Raw genomic sequence first — 17,508 nt, 5'->3', positions numbered from 1 at the left:
TCCTGGATAATATCCTGCAGAGTGTTTTCCAACTTGTTTCCATTCTCCCCATCACTTTCAGGTACACCAATCAGACGTAGATTTGGTCTTTTCACATAGTCCCACATTTCTTGGAGGCTTTGCTCGTTTCTTTTCATTCTTTTTTCTCTAAACTTCCCTTCTCGCTTCATTTCATTCATTTCATCTTCCAGGGCTGATACCCTTTCTTCCATTTGATCGCATCGGCTCCTGAGGCTTCTGCATTCTTCACGTAGTTCTCGAGCCTTGGTTTTCAGCTCCATCAGCTCCTTTAAGCACTTCTCTGTATTGGTTATTCTAGTTATACATTCTTCTAAATTTTTTTCAAAGTTTTCAACTTCTTTGCCTTTGGATTGAATATCCTCCCGTAGCTCGGAGTAATTTGATTGTCTGAAGCCTTCTTCTCTCAGCTCGTCAAAGTCATTCTCCGTCCAGCTTTGTTCCATTGCTGGTGAGGAACTGCGTTCCTTTGGAGGAGGAGAGGTACTCTGGTTTTTAGAGTTTCCAGTTTTTCTGCTCTGTTTTTTCCCCATCTTTGTGGTTTTATCTACTTTTGGTCTTTGATGATGGTGATGTACAGATGGGTTTTTGGTGTGGATGTCCTTTCTGTTAGTTTTCCTTCTAACAGACAGAACCCTCAGCTGCAGGTCTGTTGGAGTACCTGGCCGGCCGTGTGAGGTGTCAGTCTGCCCCTGCTGGGGGGTGCCTCCCAGTTAGGCTGCTCGGGGGTCAGGGGTCAGGGACCCACTTGAGGAGGCAGTCAGCCCGTTCTCAGATCTCCAGCTGCGTGCTGGGAGAACCACTGCTCTCCTCACAGCTGTCAGACAGGGACATTTAAGTCTGCAGAGGTTACTGCTGTCTTTTTGTTTGTCTGTGCCCTGCCCCCAGAGGTGGAGCCTACAGAGGCAGGCAGGCAGGCCTCCTTGAGCTGTGGTGGGCTCCACCCAGTTCAAGCTTCCAGGCTGCTTTGTTTACCTAAGCGAGCCTGGGCAATGGCGGGCGCCCCTCCCCCAGCCTCGCTGCCGACTTGCTGCTTGATCTCAGACTGCTGTGCTAGCAATCAGCGAGACTCCGTGGGCGTAGGACCCTCTGAGCCAGGTGCAGGCTATACTCTCCTGGGGCACCGTTTCCTAAGCCCGTCGGAAAAGCACAGTATTCGGGTGGGAGTGGCCCGATTTTCCAGGTGCCGTCTGTCACCTCTGGAAGGGGAACTCCCTGACCCCTTGCGCTTCCCGAGTGAGGCAATGCCTCGCCCCTGCTTCGGCTGGCGCACGGTGCGCTCACCCACTGACCTGCGCCCACTGTCTGGCACTCCCTAGTGAGATGAACACGGTACCTCAGATGGAAATGCAGAAATCACCCGTCTTCTGCGTCGCTCGCGCTGGGAGCTGTAGACTGGAGCTGTTCCTATTCGGCCATCTTGGCTCCTCCCCCCCAAAGGAGACATTTTTAATAGTAGTAGAGATACATTTGACTTAATCAAAAGTTATCTGGAAATGAACCATTCAACAATATGTCATGTAATAATAGATATTTCAGGTACCAAGATCTTGTCTCTTGAAGACATTGGCATCCTACGGAATTAATCCATCTCCCATTCATAATGAGTTTCCTCTTAAAGAAGTGATTGGCCTTGGAATCATGGTTTTGGAAACAAACGACAGCCCTTTATTCAACAAACCTAATCAAAAACAATAAATTGAAGTACTGCATCACTAATACTTTAGATTTCATCAGACTTATGTCACTTGCTATAAAAGTTTTTCTTTTAACTATCATTATTACTTAACATTGTCTGTGTTTTTAGCCAATGTGCTAAAGCAAGGCAAGATAAGTATTACTCTTAGAAAATAATTATTATTTTAAAATAATATAATTTCCCTATCTAGAAAAACCCAGAAAAAAACAGGGAAAACTTTTGGAACCCATAAAATCTATTCAGTATTATGGCGTTAAATACAACATTAATTTAACAAATTAATAGCTTTGTTTTATATTAGCAATAATCAGATAGTATAATGAAATTAAACCCATTTATAATAGCATCAGTTATTATAAAATGTACAGAAATTTACTTTATGAGAAATGTGCAAGCTTGATATAAAGAAAACAATCTAAACATTATAGAAAGTCATCAAAGAAGAATTGAAAAGGTAGGAAATTATATCATGTTCTAATACAGATAATCTCAATAATATAAATCTGCCACCTCATCTAAAATGCATTCTATAAATGTAATACAATTGCAGTCAAAGTTCCAAAGGGTTTGTTCCACTGGAAAATTAATCTTAAAGTTCATCAGAAAGATTTAATCTCAGATTCAATGGTAATTATAAGTGAATTAGTTTGAGAGCATGATGACAAGATTATTAGATTTTAACTGCTCCATGCAGCCACTTATGTGATAATTATGTAAGGAAAAACTTAAATATTTTAATGAAACAGATGGGGGTATAAGGAGAACAGATGTTGAAATCTTACGCTATCTTTATCTCTTCTCAACTTTCCTCTTCTGTTCCTTTCAGTAATCAATGAATCATCTTGGGTGACAACTTCTAGTTTTGATACTCCTAACCTCATCTGCGCATTGCTGAACCAATTCCTTTAAAATTTTCCACATCTCCATTCTCTCCATGCTTCAAAACCTTCAAAAGATTGTTTTCCTAACCTTGCGCAAGTGCTTCAAAATTTGCAAAGGCCTGCAGTTGACTTTCAATGAAATTTAAATGACCACATACATAGTTTTTAGGTGTTACATCATGAAGTTAGACATACTTCACACTAACAAACAACGAAATCTTAGATGTATTTTTAAAACCTCACTAAGCCTCAATTTCCTTAATGAGCTTTATAATATTGTCTCATAGAATTGTTGTGCCGATTATAAAACAATCTATTGAATATCAGTTAAAGTTTTTGTATTTATAGATGTAGAGCACTGAATGGAATGAAAGATAGCCCTTCTCTCTTATCCTGAGAAGCTGGATGGACATTGTGCTATGAGTTCTGCATCTCTTTCCTTAGCAGTTTAGATCTCTGAAGTGAAAACAGAAATTTTCAAGCACCCCTAACACCCAGGATGTCTCAGCATCTTAGTGGGCAGAAATAGATGAGCATACAAGTAAGAGATTTTGGGAATCCTTCCTTAGGGTTAAAGAGTAGTGTATTAGTCTATTCTCACACTTCTATAAAGATACTACCTGAGACTGGGTAATTTATAAACAAAAGAGGTTTAATTGACTCATAGTTCTACATGGTTGGGGAGGCCCTGGAAACTTACAATCATGGTGGAAGGCTAAGAGGAGGCAATGCACGTCTTAAGTGGGGGCAGGAGAGAGAGAGAAAGCGCAGCAGAAACTGCCACTTATAAAACCATCAGATCTCGTGAGAACCCACTCACTATCATGAGAACAGCATGGCGGAAATCACCCCCATGATCCAATCACTTCCCACTAAGTCCCTCCCTTGACATATGTGGATTACAATTTGAGATAAGATTTGGGTGGGGACACAGAGCCAAACTATATCAGATGGTGAATGGGACATTTTAGGTCCATGAATAGTGGGAGTAGTGCCTGGTTTCCACAAGGAAACCTTCAGAACCTTAAATGGGAAAAGCCACAAAGTACTTTTTCCTTGACAAAGATTCTTATGCCGGTGCTTGACACAGAACATCAGAGTTACTTGTCTTCAAGGAGCCCCATGAGCTTGGAAATTGAGCACAGCAAAGTGAACTCAAGGCCAGCAGACTCACCTCTAAATGTTCTGTTCTGGAACTCAGGCGTGGTCTGAGAAAGGGGAAGAGTTCCCATAAAACAGAACCAAGAGAGAATTTTCCATCACCTGAGCGAGTAGGATTGGGAAGTAGATTTAAATTATATTAAAAAATTGTTTACCATAAAATTGCTTACACCTGAAGTCATGGAATAAAGTTTCATGCATACTACATAAAACACAGTGAAAATGGAAAATAAGGCATTCAGCAGTAGCAGGCATATATAAATGCCCACTCCATGGGCATGATAGTAGCAGAGACATACAAATGCCCACTCCATGTCAGCAATTATTATCGTTTTTTATTATTTATTTTCATTCATGACACATCTTTAACCAATACCATGCAAGCCACACATGTTCCCCAGTGTGGCACCTCTACTCCAGGCAATATGGTACATCTATTCCAGGTAGACTGTTCCTTTGTAGTTCCCACGGCTATTTACTTACTACCATCTTTGTCCTTGTTGGTTTCACTATCTGCATTCCCAGTGCTAGGCCTTTCTCTCTCTGACATTCTGTTTGTATCCATTCTTTACAGCCACATTCAAAGGAAACTTCCCCCAAGAAAACTTTCTTGAATAACCCTTGATATTCTCCACTGTCCCTAGGGTTTATTTATAGAACACCTGGTATTAGGAGATGCTGACCACGCCCACTCATGTCCCTTCACTCCTCACCATTTCTACAGGAAGCTGTGACTCTGCCTGAAGGATTTCTGTGGTCAATGGAACATGCCCAGCTGGTGTGTAGAGCAAGAGGAAGTGCTTCTGCTCCAGAATTCCCCAGAAACAAAGCAACCCTCAAGCAATGACATCTGAAAGTTGAAGTACAGATACTTCAGCTTTGTCAGTATGTTGTATGGGACAACTCAGTCCTTACACAGTCTAAGGGGTCCGGCATGATTCGTCTCCTACAGCAATAAATAACCTGCTAATAACGCACTCGAATTGGCATCCTTCCTTTCCCTCCCTCACATTCCCACATCCCTAAAGGTACTTTCTGGTAGATACTTCCTATGATCTTCCCACGCACCTTCTCCACCCAAATTCTTGTTTATAGGTCTGCTCATTGGGGACAGAACAGAAACAACATCACCTCCCACTTTCTTACATGCTGCCTTAAAAATAAATATTTCCCTTCCTTAGTTATTAGCTTTCCAACAAGATTATAAACTCCCCTGGTGCAGAGCATACTGCTGGTCTGTGAACTATTTGTTGGTCTGTGAGCCATTTGTCACTGCAATTAGATAAGTACAGAAATCAAGAGTAAGTGTTTAGAAATTCTTATAGCAATTTTCCATTGCCAGAACATCCAAGCATGTGATCAGTGGGCTTACCCAGTGAACAGGTAGTGACCAGTTAGTGTGGAAATGCGTGTGATGAGTCCCATGGTGCAGGCTGTCTTCTAGTCACATGCAGGATAACCATGTAGCAAACACGAAAAGGTGAGAAGCTTGTGCTGAAGATCCACATAATGCTGGTAACAGGCAAGCCATTAAAATGGAAAAAAGCACGTACAGTTTGTAACATAAACAGGAAAAAAGACATGTCTGTCTCTTTTTACCCTGTTCAGGAATACTTCGCCTACTCTAAAGTCAAAATTATATTCTGCTATGTTTTCTCCTAAACAATTTTTGTTTTACTTTGTAACTAATTTTAATTAATTTTATATATTACATGAGGCAGGAATTGAAGCTTATTATTTTATCATAAGTAACATTTTTCTGGTGACCACGGAAGCAACTATACTGTGGAAACCCTCAACCCAAAGGCTAACTTTGGGTGAGTGGTGGGGTCCGGTAACATCTTTCTCACAAACTACAAAGGGACAATACTAAGAGGACCCCTCTGACCCAAAGGAAATAGACTGCAGCACTGATTGGATGACTTTGGGTAAGTGGTAGAGTACCCAGGTAAAGAATGAGATTGGGTTAGAGACCCAACTTAGGGGAGTTAGAGTCTCTCCTACAACAGAGTGGGTTAGAGGCCCCTCTTAATAAAAGGCAAGGACGCTTGACTGATCTTGGGTTAGAGGCCCAACTTAGGAGGGTTAGAGTCCCTTCTAAGATTTAGGGGGTTAGAGGCCCCCTCGGTAAAGTCCCTCTGGGTTAAGAACAGGTTTGGCATTATGGGATGTTAACTGCTATTCTTTTTGGAATAATCTGTCTTGTACTCTTTGCTGATGGCTGTGGGTGACAGGGTTAGGCATGTACAGGATCATGGGATATGGGGAGCTTTTTCCTCCCTAAAAGGGGAAACATGAGAGCTGATGGGACTACTGGGAAAAAATCCCTTCACAACAGCAGACGCAGCCGCCTGAAATTTTCAGTGTCACCGCAATGGGTGGGTCTTTCTCTGGCCTCCCTAGGCATTTCACCTTCCCCACCCTGCCACAGACAATGCTTTTCTCTCTCTCTTTTCCCTTTCTTTTCTCTTACTCAGGGCAACCACCTTGCCCAGAGACCATGTGTTGAAACTCTAAGTCAGAGGTTGGATTAAAGATGAAGAGGCCCATCTGGGGGCAAATTTAAGCCTTGCCAGTTTGAAATTGGGTGCTAAGCAGAGTAGCTACTGTCTATGTTTTATCACATGTATTTTGCTCTGGCCAGAATGAAAAAATAATAATATTCCTTATGGTGCAGCTTGGCCCCCAGGAAGGTGGTGCCGCAAGCCCGCAAGCCGGATCACTAGGGCTGCTCAGGGAAAGGGAACCCAGAAGCCTGGCATGCTGGCAAAGGGTAACAATTTCTTACCAGTCAGATTTCTGGCTACTCTCTCTCCGTGCAAACAATTGAATGAATGGGGAAAAAAAATTAAAAAGATCAGTGTGTATCTCCTCTGTAAAGTTTTAATTAATGTGAAAAAGAATTCTAAGGCTAGCCTTAAACTGGTGTATTTTGTGCTATGAATTCGTTTTTCCATGTCGAGGGGTACTTCAGGATAAAACACGGGCTTAGAACACCTGTAAGCCCACTTTTCAAGACAATCCAGCAAACTGGTCAGTAACAAACTTGGCTGCAGGTCCCTGAAACAAAGAGAAAAACTAGATGAAGTCTCCACGTTGTTTTATGCCCTTGGGAGCTTGATCTTTTAATCATGTGGCAGTAATTTCTTTTGGTCTCCGCCTTCAGGGAACAAGAATTTTAGGGTTCATGTCATAGTTAACTCTAAAAATTATATTAAATAAAAGCCTTTGCAAGCTCAAAATTAGCTACTCTGACTCATTCTGGGAAAAGAAATGGAGACTGCCCCTTGCTATAACCCACTAGCTAAGGTTTTGCACTTTCACAGTGGCAGTCCAAGTTCGATTCCCCACCTAGGAAGTAAGTAGTTTCTGGTTTAATATCTTTCTGACTTTGTCTAGTCTCTTCTCCGTGGACTCTCTTAAATTTTCCTTTCTCTAAGCACCTAGGAGGTGACATTTGGTGAAGTTCAAAAGCCAGAAACATTGGCCATTTGGCATATTAAATTCTAGAAGGACTTTATTAAAGAGTGCTACAGTTAAAATAAGCTTAATTAAAAGTGGATAAACAAGCTATAGATATATTTTAAAGGTCTTTATGTTTTTCTCTTCTTGGAACTTGTTTTTCTGGAAAAAGGTTTTTTCTTTTCAGTCAGCTGAATTATTTTTCTCCATTTTTTTTTTGTCTTGCCACTCTTAATGCACAAATGAGAGGTCCTAAGGTAACTTCTGGTAGCCTGGGAGTCCTTAGGAAAAACAGAGGAGGTGCCACAGACCCTGTTTTGGGGAAAAAAAAAAACCACTTCTGTTTTCTTCATGAAACCCCAGGAATTAAAAGCAGACAGATCCCTCTCAAAATCAAAGGCTCTGTTTTGTTTTGCATTGTGTTATCTGATGGTTTTGAGTTTGGGGGGTATCAGAAATGACTTCACATTATGAGAGAGCTTTGGTGTGTAATGACTAGGTAGGAAATATACTTTAAGGCACAGCTAATAGTAGTTATGAAGGGATACTTGACTCTTTGCACACTTGGATCAGAGAAGCATGCTCCTGGCCACCTGGAAGATAAGGAAACATTCCCACCCCCCACTGGGAGACGAGACTCCCATGAGGGATGGGCTGATACAAAATGGGCTGATTGGCTTTGGGTTGCCTTGCAATGAAATGCAGAGTAGAAGCACTGCACTGTCTTCTCCTGCATTATTTCCCCCCTTTTGGGGATTCAGGAACCAGTATAAAATGACATCCTTAATTTTGGGGATCTGTCTTTGCCTTCAGCTGCTTATTTGCTGCTAATTTAGCTCTAGAAACACATGCTTTCCTGGCCCTGTTTTTCCAAGGGCTCCACCCTGAAGCCCATAATCCAATTAAGAAACTAGCAAATGAAAAATCTTACAAGTGCTGAATCTTCTGACTGTGTATGTATATGTGTTGTATGTTTATATATAAAAGAGCTCTCATTAATTGGCTTAGAAAAATAAGCACTTAAACCAAATATTTTGTCAGAACAATAGAAACCTTAATGCTTTTTGTTCACATAACTTTAGTAATCTTTTGGAAATACAGACAGTTTTAATGATTATTGGTAAAATAAAATGTCTTGAAAATGTAGACATTTGGTCTAAATTAAGGTCAGATATCAGATTTGTTAAATGCTTTAAGGTCAAACTGTTTCTTTGACTTTTGAAAATTGTTCAATTTACCTACCTTAAAGCCATTAGATTCTAGATGAGGCCTGGGGACATGTGGGGTTAGCCACGCCCCCTAGCTATGCTGGACAGTCAGCTCTTATCTGCGCTTCTGCTTGGTGTGTCCTAGGCTAGGCTTCACACCTAGTACATAATTAAAATCTCAAACTTACTAAGGTTTCCACCAAAAATAAAAGTTTCTAAGAGTAACATTATAACATGTGATTAAAACTACTAAAGAAACAATTTTGCATGCAAGTTGTATAAAGAAAGTAAAATGTGTTTTGATGAAAGATTATAAGAAGTCATGGGAATGTGGACCTTTTTTCTGCCTAGATTAAGGTGTTAAAGGATTGTTTTAAGTAAGAAAATAATCTAAAGATTTAAACAAGTTGTGGAAGGTTCATAAAAATTAATTGTAAGAGATTCTGCATGTGAACATATTGGCTAAAGTTAAAGGGGGTATTATTCAGTTTTTCCATAAATTAAACATTGGAATCAAAGCACAACAGGTTTTTCTGATCTGCTCTTTCCAAAAAAAAAAAAATGTAAAGGGCTATAAAAGGTTTATAAGACTCTTACCTTATGGTTACACATTAAAATTGGGTAAATATGTCTATAAGGTTTTATTAAACATTGAGTTTAACATTAATAGTACATTAACGTAAAAGTTAAATTTGACTTATTTGGTATAAAAATCACACAGGAAGCATTAACAAATGTGAAACGGTATTTTGCTTTCTTGGAACTATATTTGCATAAATGTGTTATTGGTATATATTCCAAAGTTATGGGAAACTCCTATAATTCTAATATGACTTAGTGTATGTTATTAATAATTATAATTATATAAAATTTTCTGTGCCACAGAAGTTACCACATTTCCTTATCAATTGTGGCTTTAATAGTGACTGTCCTAAAACATTTCGTCATCCACAGACAATTGTTGTCTTGTTTTAATCCTCTCTAGAAGATGGTTTACAATCAACTATAGAACTCTAGCAGGTATTCTTAAATGCAGGTTTCTAATTGAAAATTGTAACACTAGAATAGAGGAAACAACTTTCAGAACTCTCATGAAGAGCTGGAATGTTCATGAATATCAAATAGAACATGAGTTAACTGAATTAACTGAACCAATAGAAAACTGAAGTCATCTTTTTAACTTTGCTTAAAACATTGCTGATCCTTTATTTTGTTTCTCAGAGTCAAGGAAACTTTTTTTCTTTTTTGAGCTATTTACAGCTTTCAGCAATCGAGTAAAGTATACTCCTGTGAACAAAATTTAGAGCATATTTGTTTCTCTCTACCTGATTTCTCTGGAATTTGGAAACTAGTTGTGAGTATCCTTAACTTATGGCAATATAGTTATTTGCATAGGTGCAATAAGAATCTGTTTTCTTTTGTAACAGGACACAATTTGGAGAAATTGGTTATTTTACCAAGGCTTTCACTGGAATGGTGTGTTTTCCTTTAAGGAATCAAACTTGACTTGTAGAGCCAATAAGAGACCCTTGGGGAACTGGCCTTATACCTTGCCTACACAGTCCCCGTATGGGGTTTCTGACCTGTAGTAAGTAAAGAATATCACTTTCTATCAGGTCCAGGAGCCCCAAGTTATCTTGGGACCTCAAACGGAGAGAAATTTACCCAACTCATAGGTATTTGAAGGTAAAAACCCATGGCAGGACTCAGCTTTAAAAAAGTCTTATCTGAGATTCCTTATGAAACAGAGTTCCTTCAAAGCCAATTAAAAAGCCTATGTGAAAAATAATTATTCTTGCTGCACTTTATACAAATAATTAGGCCAAATACAATAAAGCAAGTCAGTGTTACCATGATTTGTCTTTAGTAAAAATGGGAAACAGGAGACAGAAATATTATGTTTCAAGAACTGTGGTACACTTGTTACTAAATTCTAGTCTCATTAGTTCTTTTTAAGTTTGTTTCTGCAATTTAGGGTAACCCTGCTTATTCCTGTGAACAAATCAGTGATCTCTGACTGCTGCTCAGAAGAAACAAGAGGGATGGGCAATGTAAAAATCTGGATCAGTATTCTAATTCCGGGCACATTACAATCAGTTAACAACCCCATATAAGCTTAGTTCCAACAGTTGCCCAGTTCGTAAAAAGCCTTCTAATTTAGTTTACTTGGAATAACTTTACTTATTTTGCTTTACTTTTGTGGAATATATTGCTGTTTTACTCTTTGTGTAGGAATACCAGAAAAAGCTTACTGAATGTTTTCTTAAACTAAACACTTATTAATCTTCCAGATATCACCTCTTGTCAAAACTCAAGAATCACGAATGGCCCTCGCCATACTGATGCTTTCTGAATGAGCTCCTCTCTACCCTGAATGCAAGACACCCTAATAAATAGGCAGGAATATCATCGCCCCTATTCAGCCTGAAGAAGTTACAGAAGATGGATCTTTGTTCCTCTGCAACCCTTAGGATTAAGGATTCTCTTATAAAAGAAAGGGGGGAAATGTCAGAGGTATGTGAACCAAAGCAACTCCATCTTAAATAGGAGCTCGGTAAAATGAGGCTGAAACCTGCGCTGCACTCTCAGACAGTTAAGGCATTCCAAGTCACAGGATAAGATAGGAGGTCAGCACAAAATACAGGTCATAAAGACCTTGCAGATAAAACAGGTTGCAGTAAAGGAGCCGGCCCCAAAACCCACCAAAACCAAAATGGCAACGAGAGTGACCTCTGGTCTTTCTCACTGCTAAACTCCACCAGCGCCATGACAGTTAACAAATGCCATGGCAACATCAGGAAGTTATCCTATATGTTCTAAAAAGGGGAGGCATGAATAATCCACCCCTTGTTTAGCATATCATCAAGAAATAACCATAAAAATAGGCAACCAGCAGCCCTTGGGGCTGCTCTGTCTATGGAGTAGCCATTCTTTTATTCCTTTAATTTCTTAATAAACTAGCTTTCACTTTGCAAAAAGAAAAATAATAATAAGATAAAGGCATATATGAGAAATGCAACCTAGTTATGACACAAGAATTCTATGTAATAGAATAAGAGTCATTCATCAACAGACTCAAAGTTAAGCTATCCTAAAATCCCAGAGAGTTCATGACAATAATGTAGTGAAATTGCTAATTGCTAAGTGATATCCAATTTTCTTTTTTTTCCTCAATGACAGAACTCCTATTTGGGGTTGGGTTGCAATGTGCCCAGCTCTCAAAACTATACTTCTCAATTTTATTTGGAAATAGGCATAGCTAAGGAGACATATAAGGGAAACATTGGGTGGTGTTCTTAAGCAAGCTCCCTTAATAGAGGCCATCTTTTCATATGGGAGACTCCTCTTGCCTTTCTCCTCTTCCTCCAGTCTGGAATACAAATGTAATGGTTAGCACTCCAGCAGCCTCCTTGTGAATATCAGGATACAGCCGATACTTTTGGAGTGGCAGAGCAGTGAACTGGAAGGACCTTGAGCCCTGATGAACTACAATAATATACCAAGATTTACTGCATAACAAACCACTCCTAAAACTTAGATTAAAACAAACTCACTTGTTTAGCTCCACTTCTGCATTTTGACAGTTTGGGCTGATCTAAACTAGATGATTTTTTCCAGCCTGGGATAGTGTTGATTGATCTTGGCTGCATTCACTCATAGGTCTTTAGTTAACTAGTAGGTCAGCTGGAGGTAGCAAGTTTTTGATGGCCTCAGTTGAGATAGCTAGGACAATAGAAGCCTCTCTGCTTATGGTCTCTATCCAACAAGCGGGAGAGTCCCAGGAGAAGAGGTATGCAAACCCTTTGAGGCTCACACTTGGGACTTGCTTATTGTCACTTCTGTCACACACTATTGGTCACAAGGCCACTCTGGAATTGTAGGGTGAAGAAATAGACCTCTGATATTGTTTGGCTGTGTCCCCACCCAAATCTCGTCTTGAATTGTGGCTCCCACAATTCCCATATGTTGTGGGAGGGAGCCAGTGGGAGATAATTGAATCATGGGGGCAGTTTCACCCATGCTCTTCTCATGGTAGTGAATAAGTCTCACCAAATCTGATGATTTTATAAGGGGTTTCCCCTTTAACTTGGCTCTCATTCTCTCTTTGCCTGCCGCCATGTAAGACATAACCTTCCTCCTCTACCTTCTGCCGTGATTGTGAGGCCTCCACAGCCATGTGGAACTGTGAGTCAATTAAAGCTCTTCCCTTTATAAATTACCCAGTCTTGGGTATGTCTTTATTAGCAGAGTGAGAATGGACTAATACAACCTCTCCTTTGATGGGGAATGTTGTAACAAGTTGTGACCAATTTTGCAATCTACCACACACACCAATCTTGAACTGACTAAAATCTGTGCTTCTCACTACTTAGAAAATAAACCCCTTGTCTGGTTTATGATTTTCTTTGTACTTTACCAGCAGAGTTAGCATAATTCCTACCTGACACAAATACTGTAAGAAGTAGTCAGACACTTGCTCTTTTTTTAAAGACAGAATGGTAGCCTCTTGACCTATGAAATTAGCCTGGTCTGCCTTGAAGAAATGTTTTATTCCAGGCTAAAAATAGATTTACATGCAGAAGTATACACACAGGGAAGGCAAGACAAGAAATGCTAAGTTATCACTTCATGTGCTGCAATTCCAAGAAAGAAACAAATACTAATCTTGTATGCACACCCCACCACCACTTACAAAACCACCACCACCACCACCACAAGTGATATTTAGTAGGGAAAAAAAATGATTTCTTCTGTGGAACAGATTGATAGTCTTTGTGTTGTATCCCTCAGAGTCCAGGCAACGGAGTAATGGGACAATCACGAAAGGGTAATTTGAAGAGAATTTAATAAAAGAACTAATTTAAAAGGCCCGGGCAGCAGGGAGGGAAACAACAATGGCTCATGCTATACTTTGGGCCCTGGGACTTGAAAGAAACAGGTTTCATGTATTAGTCCATTCTTACATTGCTATGAAGAAATACCCAAGACTGGGTAATTTATAAAGGAAAGAGGTTTAATTGACTCAGTTCTGCATGGCTGGGGAGGCCTCAGGAAACTTACAATTAAGGCAGAAGGCACCTCTTCACAGGGCAGCAGGAGAGAGAATGAGTGCTAAACGAAGGGTAAAGCCCTTATAAAACCATCAGATCTCATGAGAACTAATTCACTATAATGAGAATAGCATGGGGTAAACCACTCCCATGATTCAATTATGTCCACCTGGTCCTGCCTTTGACATGTGGGGATTATTACAATTCCAGGTGAGATTTGGGTGAGGACACAGAGCCAAACCATATCCCTTCTCTATCAGCTTTAGGCCTGAAGAGATGAAGGGAGCTGGCAGCTACCAGAACCCAAAGGTAGGTAGAAGTCTGGGTGGAGAGGACCTTCCTTTAGGAGATGCAACCAACCCATAGTGACCCTGCAGGCAAGTTTCTGGGCAAATCAGTGCCCTAATCACCCTCTGGTCTCTCTCCCATCACATGCTGGTGCTCCCTGATAGCCAACGCAATAGAAGTCAGAGGGCAGAGAAGCTGATTGGTATGGTCTATACAGGTCAGTGTCTGTGGGCAAGAACAGGATGGAGATGCAGAGAGAGATTCTGGAAAAACAATCAGAAGACATTCAGCGGGTGAAAAATAGACATCAACTCTTAACGAAGGAGCTGCAAAAAAGTGTAGCCATTTTTGCAAACAACCAGTGGGTCTCATATTGAAATAACTACTATTTCCTATGTTCTTGTTAACGTTTTGTTATTACTTGTATTAGTCTGCTAGGGCTGCCACAACAAAATACCACAGACTGGATGACTCAAACAAAATGTATTGTTGCACAGTTCTGGAGGCAGAAAGTCCCCAGTCAAGGTGTCAGCAGATTTGGCTTCCGACGCCTCTCTCCCTGTCTTGCAGATGGCTGCCTTCTCGCTGTGTCCTCACATGGTCTTTCCTCTGTGGCCACATCCCTGGTGTCTCTTTCCCTTCTTATAAGGACACCACTGCTGTTGGATTAGAGTCTCACCCCAATGACCTCATTTAACTTCACCAGCTTAAAGGGCCTATCCCCAAATACAGTCACATTGGGGTGGGAGCTTCAACCTATAAATGTTGGAGGACACCATTCAGTCCATAACATTACCCTATGTCCTCGATTTCTGGTTCAATCTGAGCAAAAGGGTTCCTCTCTGAAGCTTTTAAACTGTAAGCCCTCCCAAACTGCTGTAGCTAGTAAATGCAATTCTGAGAAGATAAGAAGAGACTGTTTATGAAGGAGCAAGAAGGGTATGAAATTCCAAATAGTAAATTCATTTCAAACATCCTGTCAAAGTTTAAACCCAAAAATCTTTTAAGAATAAAATTCTGCTTGGCATTTGGTACCAGGAAAATTTCCTCACTAGGATGTCTTGGATGTTCCCTTAGAACTGTGTGGGCTTGAATGATTTAACGTTATCTCCTTTGGAATGGGACCACTACACACACACACACACACACACGTGCACACACACACACACACACACCATCTCAAAGCATTGCATGAAAATTAAATGCTGTTTTCAAACTAGCATCTGTAACTCTAAAAGTATAGAAAATCAGATTTTTTTGTTTAACACAAGAGCCCCAAATTCTATCTCTTCTTCCTGTGGATAAAGGAAAATATGATAAATGGAAGATAATGTTAGATTACTTATCTTAAAATATTGAGTATAAAAGATTTTGTATCTTCCCTTGAAGATGTGTGACATGGATAAAAAGCTCCCCATGGTGGAAAGAGGTGCCATAAAACACCTAGACAATGAGAGCAAGATGGGGGATCCAAAATGGTGCCCTGGCATCGGCAAGTGGTGAAACCAGCCATTTGGCCCTGTGCCCTGTCCTCAGAAGTGTCCCTGCCACCCCAGCAGGTACATTTGCAGGTGAAGAATTTCTTTCGTTTTAGTGTCCTGGGAACCAAGTATTTCCTGTTGGTGGTGTTTCTCTTGCACCAGGTGAATTTTTGCCTGGCTTACCTGAGACTTAGACCGTCCCAATTCCAGTCTCCACTGATGCAAACTAGGTTGGTTCACAACAGGCTGCCATAAAATTTCTCATTTTTTTCTGTGTTTGAAATGTGTAACTTTTGATTTACTTCCTAAGTAAGACTTCCTGAGTTGGGAGCTCTAAAAACTTTCATTAAAAAATAGTGGATTTGTCAAATTTTTGAGCAAAGTATTGGTGGCACTTCTAAATCTTTGAATTTAATTTCTTCTTTTAGGGGACTCTTAGAAAGGGAAAATATGATCTTACTACATTGACCATGCAAATTCTGAGGTTCATATTGAATCTAAAGTCATTAGAAAATGTAAATCTCAATAAAATCCCTAATATTAAATACTCATATATATGTATATATTGCCCATAGACATGTAGTATGTATTCATGTATCATATATGTATAGGTATATATATGTTCATATGTCATATATTAAAATATGTATGAATTTATAAGATAAAACTGGAAATTATTGACACGTTATAACTAAATAAAGAAAATCTTTAACAACCTAAAAGATGCCAATATAAACTCTCAGAATTTCTGGAAAAGTTAAATTTTCATTAACCCTATCTCCTCTCATAGCCAAACTGTGGTGATCTTCATGGATCTTACAGATAAGGAATTTGCTCCAAAGAAGGTTGTTATTTAAACTTACAAATTGGTATAAATATATTCATTACATTAGTAATCAAAGTACCCAATGCAAAAATGATTTTCTACTTGGAAACTGTGCCTTCCAAATGGAAAAATTAAAGAAGTCAATTGAAGGATAAAATATTTATTTAAAAAGTAAATATTGCAAATGCATGAAGTTGCCAAATATACTAACTGTAGTTTTGATGAGCTGGAAATCTTCAGCAAATAAATGTTTGGGTTTCTCCCCACATAAAATATTAATGGCTAAATTGTTGAGACTTTTGTTATTACCTAGGGCCCTCCAGTGGCAGGACACTTGTGTGTTGCCTAATGTTGGTTTATGATTATTTTAAGCATTATTGAAGTGTATCAAGGACCACGTTCACTCCTTCCATTAATTCATTCATTTAAAAGATGTTCGTTGCACACCAACTACACAAAAGTTCCTTGAGTTTCAGCACTGTAAAAAAAACAATAATCCTTGCCCTTTTGGAGGAGCTTATAATCAAGACACAATTAAAAAAACACAAAATATATAATTAAATGATAGAATACATTAGATGGTAATAAGAACTATGGAAAAGAGAAAAAGGAATGCAGCATTGGAGGCCTCTGGAGTGTGAAAGGGGTGGAGATATGCTACAATTTTAAATAAAGAACGATTACAAGGTGACAAGCAAAAACTTGAAGGAGTTAAGACAGTCATGTGGATGTCTGTGAGATAAGCATTTATGGAGTTTGTCAAAGCAAGATGTCATTTGAACGCCACTGCCAGAGACCTTACCAAAATCCACTGATCTATAGCACAACTGCCCTCAATTGTCAAGGCCGTCCACTCTGAGTCCAGGCTCCCTGCTGTGGAATGACATCATCCACAGCCACTTAACAAGATCTTAGCTTTCAGATCCAAGAGATAATAATCCACTGTTGTGCCAGTTTTCAGAAACTCCTTACAGACCCCAAACTACACAAACCTAGCTGAAATACCTTGAACTTCACCTAGAGTTTGTAGACAGTCAACTCTAAGCTCAAGTTCAAGAGCTATCCATCAACATCCTAGACTATTCTAAGGGGACTTTGCCACTCAGGTGATACAGAAACTAATTTCCAAAGTATCAGTCCTCCACCTGGCTTATGTCAATGAGAAAACTGTATATCTTTGTTTTGTTTGCATCTAGATTTGAATTTGTCTTAGGCTGATCATTGTTCTCTTAAAGTAATTTTCAGTTGGCCAGGCATAGTGACTCACGCCTGGAATCTCAGCACTTTCGGAGGCCAAGGCCGGTGGATCACATGATGTCAAAAGTTTGAGACCAGCCTGGCCAACATGATGAAACCTCATCTCTACTAAAAATGCAAAAATTAGCCAGGTGTGGTTGGGGGCGCCTGTAATTCCAGCTACTCGAGAGGCTGAG

At 39.7% G+C, this 17,508-nt stretch overlaps 1 long non-coding RNA gene across 1 annotated transcript in view; it reads left to right on the top strand.

Moving 5' to 3' along the window:
- LOC134761482 (uncharacterized) overlaps window positions 1-15,966 on the top strand; it is an 88,778-nt gene extending 72,812 nt beyond the window's left edge. The window contains exon 3 of the long non-coding RNA XR_010140152.1: window positions 15,158-15,966. This is a non-coding gene — a long non-coding RNA (uncharacterized LOC134761482). The remainder of the gene's footprint in view (window positions 1-15,157) is intronic.
- Window positions 15,967-17,508: the final 1,542 nt, after the last annotated feature.

This window comes from Pongo abelii, chromosome 4 (assembly GCF_028885655.2).
Source record: "Pongo abelii isolate AG06213 chromosome 4, NHGRI_mPonAbe1-v2.0_pri, whole genome shotgun sequence".
NCBI lineage: Eukaryota > Metazoa > Chordata > Mammalia > Primates > Hominidae > Pongo > Pongo abelii.
Note: the sequence above shows the minus strand (reverse complement) of the source record. Positions and strands in the feature narration are given on the sequence as shown.